The following is a 9322-nucleotide window of genomic DNA, read 5'->3' on the forward strand; positions in this document are numbered from 1 at the left end:
ATCTCTTCTCATTTAAAGACCCCACAGGAATATACAAAATCACATCACATACCTTATCTTCCAGATGGTATCTCTTGGAGATAGTTTCTAACATATTTTCCTTTTCTGTTACTGTGTAAGTGTAACCCACCAGCACTGCCAGTGGCACAGTAATACAGCACCTCACAGCATCCTGCATCACTCTCACTAATGTTTCAAAGCACCATCATTGTTGCAAACACCACAACGATGCAGATAGTTGTTATATATGTAAACTTGTATATACCTTGTACAGCCACCAGAGGGCTCATCCCCTGGAGTCCCAAAGGATCCCACAATCCCTTGGGAGCACTGGTACTTAAGGAGGCCTCACAGGCTGGAGAGACACTCTGGAGACCTGCAATAAAAGATTAAGGTCAGACTTTGCTTTGAGCTCACAGTATCCAGTTAGACCCTTTATTCATACATAACAATAGTGAGTGAAGTTTATGAGGCAGCACCGGATGAGACAGGTCAGGGAGGCAAATGGTGGTGCAAGAGGAGCAGCAGGAACGTGCTGGGCTAATAACTACCATCAATGAATCTCTGTACTTTCTGAAATGCAGCGATATGGTAAGATTAGGCAGCTGTGTCATGCTTCTGTTCCTCTTCAATGGGAAATATGAAAATACTAGCCATGATTAGCTGGTTGATGTATATGTTAGAAGCATATTAGCTGAGTTCATGTTCTAGACATTTTGTCAGGAGTAGGGCACTGCTGGATTAGGCTTTCCCTACCCCTTCTCTGCCAATCACGCCTCCCCAGAGGGCTGTGTCCTTGCTGACCCTGGCTTTGAAGTCACCGTGGAGGATCCGTGGGGACGCAGGACAGGGATTTTTCGAGGTTGGAATAGAAACCCTCCTTGGTCTCATCTGTTGCATCGAGTATTGGGGCGTATGCACTGATGACTCTGGCGCATTGATTCCGGGATGGGGTGAGTCGAAGAGTCATGAGGTGTTTGTTAAACCCGCAGGGGGAGTTCTTGAGGTGGTCAAACAGCTCGTTTTTGATGGCAAAGCCGACTCTGTGGAGGCGGCGTTCTTCCTCTGGTTTCCCTTTCCAGAAGAAAGTGTAACATCCACCTTGTTCCTTGAGCTGGTCTTCCCCTGCCCGCCGGGTCTCGCTTAGGGCAGTGGTGTCGATATCAAAACTTCTAAGTTCCCGGGCAACTATGGGCAACTGCCACCAAGCTGATGGTCTACAGGGCTGTAGTAATACCTGCCCTCCTGTATGGCTCAGAAACATGGACCATGTACAGTAGACACCTCAAGTCGCTGGAGAAATACTACCAACGATGTCTCCGGAAGATCCTACAAATCCCCTGGGAGGACATACGCACCAACATTCGCGTCCTCAACCAGGCCAACATCCCCAGCAATGAAGCACTGACCACACTTGATCAGCTCCGCTGGGCAGGCCACATAGTTAGCATGCCAGACACGAGACTCCCAAAACAAGCGCTCTACTCGGAACTCCTTCACAGCAAACGAGCCAAAGGTGGGCAGAGGAAACGTTACAAGGACAACCTCAAAGCCTCCCTGATAAAGTGCATCATTCCCAATGACACCTGGGAGTCCCTGGCCATAGACCGCCCTAAGTGGAGGACGCGCATCCGGGAGGGCTCTGAACACCTCAAGTCTCGTCGCTGAGAGCATGCAGAAATCAAGCGCAGGCAGCGGAAAGAACGTCCGGCAAACCTGCCCCACCCACCCTTTCCCTCAACGACTATCTGCCCCATCTGTGACAGAGTCTGTGATTCTCATATTGGACTGTACAGCCACCCAAGAACTCATACTAAGTGTGGAAGCAAGTCTTCCTCGATTCCGAGGGACTGCCTATGATGATGATGATCAGCTGAGGCTGCAGTGCTAACCTGGACAGAAACATAAAAGTTGAGGGAATTGGTGGGGGAATCTATAGGCCCCCTAACAGTAGCAACACTGTTGGTCGGAGCATAAACCAGGAAATAGTGGGGGCTTGTAAAAAAGGAACAGCAATAATCATGGGTGATTTTAACCTCCATATTGATTGGACAAATCAACTTGGTCAGGAAAGCCTTGAGGAAGAGTTCATAGAGTGCATAAGGGACAGGTTCCTTGAGCAGTATCTAATGGAACCAACCAGGGGGCAGGTTATCTTAGATCTGGTCCTGTGTAATGAGACAGGATTAATAAACAATCTCCTAGTAAAGGATCCCCTTGTAATGAGTGATCATAGCGTGATTGAATTTCAAATTCAGATGGAGGGTGAGAAAGCTGGATCTCTAACCAGCGTACTAAGCTTAAATAAAGGAGACTATGGAGGTATGAGGGCTGAGTTGGCTAACGTGGACTGGGAAAATAGATTAAAGTGTAAGGCGGTTGATGAACAGTGGTGTACAGTTAAGGAGATATTTCACAACTCTCAAGAAAAATATATTTCAGTGAGGAGGAAAAGGCGTAAGAGAAAAGATAGCCAACCATGGCTAACTAAAGAAATAAAGGATGGTAACCAATTAAAAACAAGGGCATACAATGTGGCCAAAACTGGTGGGAGGACAGAAGATTGGATGCTTTTAAAAGCCAACAAATAATGACTAAAAAGATGATTAAGAAAGGGAAGATAGACTATGAAAGTAAACTAGCACGAAATATAAAAATAGATAGCAAGAGTTTCTATCGTTATATAAAAAGGAAAAGAGTGGCTAGAGTAAATGTTGATCCCTGAGAGGACGAGACCGGGGAAATAGTAATGGGGAACATGGAGCTGACAGAAACTCTGAATAAATATTTTTATCAGTCTTTACGGTACAGGACATTAATAATATTCCAACAGTGGATAGTCAAGTGGCTATGGGGCACGGGGGGAGGAACTTAACACAATCACAATCACGGAGGTGGCATTCAGTAAGATAATGGGACTTAAGGCGGATAAATCCCCTGAACCTGATGGCTTGCATCCTAGGGTCTTAAGAGAAGTAGCGGCAGGGATAGTGGATGCATTGGTTATAATTTACCAAAATTCCCTGGATTCCCAGCAAATTGGAAAATTGCAAATGTAATGCCCTTATTTAAAAAAGGAGGCAGACAAAAAGCAGGAAACTAGAGGCCAGTTAGCCTAACATCCGTGGTTGGGAAGATGTTGGAGTCCATTATTAAAGAAACATAGAAACATAGAAAATAGGTGCAAGAGTAGGCCATTCGGTCCTTCGAGCCTGCACTGCCATTCAATGAGTTCATGGCTGAACATGCAACTTCAGTACCCCATTCCTGCTTTTTCGCCATACCCCTTGATCCCTTGAAGAAGTTTCTCCTCATCTCGGTCCTAAATGGCTTACCCCTTATCCTTAGACTGTGACCCCTGGTTCTGGACTTCCCCAACATTGGGAACATTCTTCCTGCATCTAACCTGTTAAACCCGTCAGAATTTTAAACGTTTCTATGAGATCCCCTCTCATTCTTCTGAACTCCAGTGAATACAAGCCCAGTTGATCCAGTCTTTCTTGATATGTCAGTCCCGCCATCCCGGGAATCAGTCTAGTGAACCTTCGCTGCACTCCCTCAATAGCAAGAATGTCCTTCCTCAAGTTAGGAGACCAAAGCTGTACACAATACTCCAGGTGTGGCCTCACCAAGGCCCTGTACAACTGTAGTAACACCTCCCTGCCCCTGTACTCAAATCCCCTCGCTATGAAGGCCAACATGCCATTTTCTTTCTTAACCGCCTGCTGTACCTGCATGCCAACTTTCAATGACTGATGTACCATGACACCCAGGTCTTGTTGCACCTCCCCTTTTCCTAATCTGTCACCATTCAGATAATAGTCTGTCTCTCTGTTTTTACCACCAAAGTGGATAACCTCACATTTATCCACATTGTACTTCATCTGCCATGCATTTGCCCACTCACCTAACCTATCCAAGTCACTCTGCAGCCTCATAGCATCCTCCTCGCAGCTCACACTGCCACCCAACTTAGTGTCATCCGCAAATTTGGAGATACTACATTTAATCCCCTCGTCTAAATCATTAATGTACAATGTAAACAGCTGGGGCCCCAGCACAGAACCTTGTGGTACCCCACTAGTCGCTGCCTGCCATTCTGAAAAGTACCCATTTACTCCTACTCTTTGCTTCCTGTCTGCCAACCAGCTTTCAATCCACGTCAGCACACTACCCCCAATCCCATGTGCTTTAACTTTGCACATTAATCTCTTGTGTGGGACCTTGTCGAAAGCCTTCTGAAAGTCCAAATACACCACATCAACTGGTTCTCCCTTGTCCACTCAGAAGCAGTAGCAGGACATTTTGGAAAAGCAAAATTCGGTCAGGCAGAGTCAGCATGGATTTATGAAGGGGAAGTCATGTTTGACAAATTTGCTAGAATTCTTTGAGGATGTAACGAACAGGGTGGTTAAAGGGGAACCAGTGGATGTGGTGTATTTGGACTTCCAGAAGGCATTTGACAAGGTGCCACATAAAAGATTACTGCACAAGATAAAAGTTCACGGAGTTGGGGGTAATATATTAGCATGGATCGAGGATTGGCTAACGAACAGAAAACAGAAAGTAGGGGTAAATGCTTCATTCTTGGGTTGTCAATCAGTTACCAGTGGGGTGCCACAGGGATCAGTGCTGGGACCCCAACTATTTACAATCTATATTAACAACTTGGAGGAAGGGACTGAGTGTAACGTAGCCAAGTTTTCTGACGACACAAAGATGGGAGGAAAAGCAATGTGCGAGGAGAACACAAAAAATCTGCAAAAGGACATAGACAAGCTCAGTGAGCAGGCAAAATTTTGGCAGATGGAGTATGTCATGTATGTACATGCTGTTTGTGTCCACCAGATGGTGTCATTGTTGGAGACCACTGAGCAGCACGCACATGGTGCTGCTCTGGTATAAAAGGCCAGCTATTTTATGGGTCAGGCACTTTGGGCCATAATAAAGCAGAGCCAAGGGTGTACCTTGTTCAGTTAAACAGTACTCAGTTTGTACCTTTATTGCATAGCTAACATTTGGCGACGAAAATGCAAGAACCTTTGTTTGCAAAATGAGCACGATTGGATTTTTAGAGCAATTCATAGAGGGAGAAGATTGGGCAGATTTTGTGAACCATTTGAACCAGCAATTCGTGGCTAACAAATTGAAGGGGGTTGACGATGCAGATCGACGCTGGGACGTGTTCCTCACTGTGTGCGGTTCAAAGATTTACAGTCTGATAAAGAATCTACTCATGCCTAGTAATCCAACAGAGAAAACGTACGAGGAGTTGTGCACATTGGTACGGGAGCTTCTCAAGCCAGACGACGGCCTCATCATCTCGAGATACAGATTTTATACACACGTTCGGAAGGTCAGTGCGCGGCGGAATTCGTTGCCGTCCTGAGACGTCTAGCGGGACCGTGCAAGTTCGGGATGGGGTTGGCAGACATGCTGCGGGACTTCTTTGTTATCGTATCAACCACGAGGTGATCCTGCGCAAACTTCCGTTGGTGGAGGAGTTGGATTTAAAAAGGGCCATCCAGATCGCTCAATCATGTATGACGACGGACAGGAGTCTAAAGCAAATGTCGGTGAAGAACCGAACCGCGGCAAGTACTGTAAATGCGATTGATTCGGCGTTCGGCAGAGCGGCACATGGCAGGGCCTATCCGCCTGCATTCGCTAAGCCTGTGGCTGCCCAAAGTCTGCCAGCGGGAATGTACTTCTCTGTGTTGGCGTTATGGGGGAAATCATCAGCATTAGCAGTGCCGATTTAAGCAATATAGTTGCAAAGGCTGTCTGAGAGTGAGGCATCTCCAGCGCAAGTGTCCGCAGAAGAGCAAGCGAGCTGCGACACACCACGTGGAGGATGATTGTTAGATCAACGCAGATCCGGATACGCAATACGAGATGCCAGAGGAGGAAGTGTATGGACTGTACTCTTTCATAACCAAGAGTAAACTAATTTTGATTAATATGAAGTTTAACGGGATACCGGTATCGATGGAACTGGACACAGGAGCGAGTCAATCGATCATGAACGAGAGGACATTTAATAAATTGTGGGATACTAAGAGTGTGAGGCCCAGGCTGAGCCTTGTTAACGCCATGCTGTGTACGTACACCAAAAAACTGATAAAGGTGATTGGCAGTGCACAAATTAACGTGTCGTATAATGGTGTGGTTCACGAGTTACCGCTGTGGATTGTTCCTGGCAATGGCCCAAAGCTGCTCAGCAGGAGCTGGTTGGAGAAAATCAGATGCGACTGGAATGACATAAAGGCGCTGTCATCGGAAGAAGGTACATGTGCCCAAGTATTGAGCAAGTTCCTCTCGCTGTTCGAACCGGGTGTCGGCAACTTCATGGGAGCCAAGGTGCAGATCCACGTGGACTCAGATGCAAGAACCGTCTGTTATGTATTCAACCAGCATTGTAACCCATGTATAATCTGACCTAAGTTGTACACTGTGAGAACAATGACCACTAGGTGGGAGACACTCCTAACCTGGGCCTTCAGGTACAAAAGGGGAAGCTCCACCCACCTTCATCACTTGGAGTGCGAAGGAATAAAGGACAGGTCACAGACTGACCTTCTCTCAAGCATGGGCCTCGTGTGCATTTATACTGTATAGTAAGGACCTATCAATGGCGACGAGAAACTGGGATTTAAACCACGCGAGCATGGCCACTAGCAGAACAGACGAGAGGTACTGTGTTAAGGAATGGTTGGGACAGAGATTCAACATTGTTAAAGCAGCACACAGTTCTCCAGGCAGACAGGGGCAATCGGGCATGCCCCATCATGTAGTTGAGCCCAGAGGGGGAGTTCGACAGAGAAAATGACAAGCTGAACGGCGATTCACGTCATTGCAAGGGACAATGCGGCCAGTAATGGGGCCATCAACACCTGTTAATGGTGCACTCAAGGAAATAACAGGGGCAGTCAGGGACGATCGACTGGCAAAGGACCTTTTGTTTCCAACAACAGCTCATGTTGGAGGCGTGGAGGCACACACTTAGCCGGAGTTTGCAGAGATGAGCAAAATACCTGCAGAAATTGCAGAAATGAACGCTGGGAGAAATCGTTGGAAGCTGAAGTTCAGCGAGTTCATGTGGAGCACATATAAAGTTCATATACCAGGACGCCACCGATAATGATGAAAGTGCTCCTCAATGGCATCCCAGTATCAATGGAGCTAGACACGGGGTCCAGCCAGTCTCTGATGGTTATCAAACAGTTCGAAAAGTTGCGGGCGTTCAAGGCTAGGAGGCCAAAATTATCGCCGATTGACGCACAGCTACGGACATACACAAAGCAGATCGTTCCGGTGCTAGGCAGCGCCATGGTGGTCGTGACCCACAAAGATTCGGAGAACAGGTTGCCACTCTGGATTGTCCCAGGGGACAGTCCCGCACTACTGGGGAGGAGTTGGTTTGCTGTCATGAACTGGAAATGGGGCGATGTCAATGCAATTTCGTCTGTGGAGCGAGTATCATGCTCACAGATCCTGGACAAATTTAACTCACTATTTCAACCCGGCATCGACACTTTCATGGGGGCCAAGGTAGTGATTCACATAAACCCGGACGCCAGGCCAGTACAGCACAAGGCCAGAGCAGTGCCGTACATGATGCGGGAAAATATAGAAGGTGAATTGAACCGCCTGCTGAGGGAAGGTATCATCTTGCCAGTCGAATTCAGTGACTGGGCGAGCCCGATTGTGCCGGTGCTCAAGGCGGATGGGTCGGTCAGGATATGTGGTGATTACAAGGCCACTATCAATCGGGTGTTACTCCAAGACCAGTACCCGCTACCGAGAGCGGAGGATCTCTTTGCGACGCTATCTGGTGGCAAACTTTTTTCAAAATTGGACCTGACCTCAGCTTACATGACCCAGGAGCTGGCGAGTGAGTCGAAGAAGCTGACCACCATCACGATACACAAGGGGTTGTTTGAGTACAACAGATGTCCGTTCGGGATTCGCTCGGCCGCCGCGATCTTCCAACGAAATATGGAAAGCCTCAAGTCGATTCCAGGGACGGTGGTTTTTCAGGACGACATCCTCATCACGGGTTACGATACTGAAGAACATCTCCACAACCTGGAGGAGGTGCTACGCAGACTGGACCGGGTAGGGCTGCGACTGAAAAAGGCGAACTGCGTCTTCCTAGCTCCAGAGGTAGAATTCCTGGGGATGAGGGTAGCAGCAGACGGGATCAGCCCTACTGCGTCCAAGACGGAAGCGATCCAGAGAGCACCCAGACCCCATAACACGACGGAGCTGCGTTCGTTCCTGGGGCTCCTGAACTATTTTGGTAACTTTCTTCCCAAATTGAGCACGTTGCTAGAGCCGCTAAACGTGCTCCCAAGCAAAGGTCGCGAATGGGTCTCAGGGGACAGCCAGGAAAGGGCTTTTAATAAAGCACGCAATTTGTTATGTTCCAACAATCTGTTAACACTATACGACCCATGTAAGAAACTTGGGTTAACGTGTGATGCATCATCCTATGGTGTCGGGTGTGTGTTGCAGCATGTCAATGTCAAGGGTCAGTTACAGCCGGTAGCTTATGCCTCCAGGAGTCTGTCCCAGGCAGAAAGGGGTTACGGGATGGTAGAAAAGAAGGCGCTCGCATGTGTATATGCTGTAAAAAAAATGCACCAGTACCTGTTTGGCAGGAAATTTGAGCTGGAGACAGATCACAAACCCCTAACGTCCCTTTTGGCCGACAACAGGGCCATAAATGCAAACGCATCGGCCCGCATACAGAGGTGGGCACTCACATTAGCTGGCTATGACTATCCAATTCGGCACAGACCGGGCACCGAAAACTGCGCCGATGCACTCAGCAGGCTCCCACTAGCCACCACTGAAGGGGCTACCGAGCATGCTGCTGAGATGGTCATGGCTGTTGAAGCTTTCGGAAGCGAAGGCTCACCCGTGACAGCCCGTCAGATTAAAGTCTGGACAAATAGAGACCCGCTATTGTCTCTAGTCAAGAAATGTGTCCTGAATGGGGACTGGGCAGCCACGTACAGGGCATGCCCTGAGGAATTTAAACCATTTCACAGGCGCAGGGATGAACTCTCGATTCAGGCCAATTGCCTACTGTGGGGAAACCACGTAGTCATGCCCCAGATGGGCAGAGAGGTGTTCATCAGAGAACTCCACAATGAGCACCCGGGCATTGTCATGATGAAGGCAATTGCCAGGTCACAGGTTTGGTGGCCAGGGATAGATGCGGATCTGGAAGTTTGTGTTCGCAGGTGCAACACGTGTGTCCAGCTGGGCAATGCGCCCAGGGAAGCCCCCCTTTGCCCCTGGCCATGGTCCACCA

This window comes from Pristiophorus japonicus, chromosome 4 (genome assembly GCF_044704955.1).
Source record: "Pristiophorus japonicus isolate sPriJap1 chromosome 4, sPriJap1.hap1, whole genome shotgun sequence".
NCBI lineage: Eukaryota > Metazoa > Chordata > Chondrichthyes > Pristiophoridae > Pristiophorus > Pristiophorus japonicus.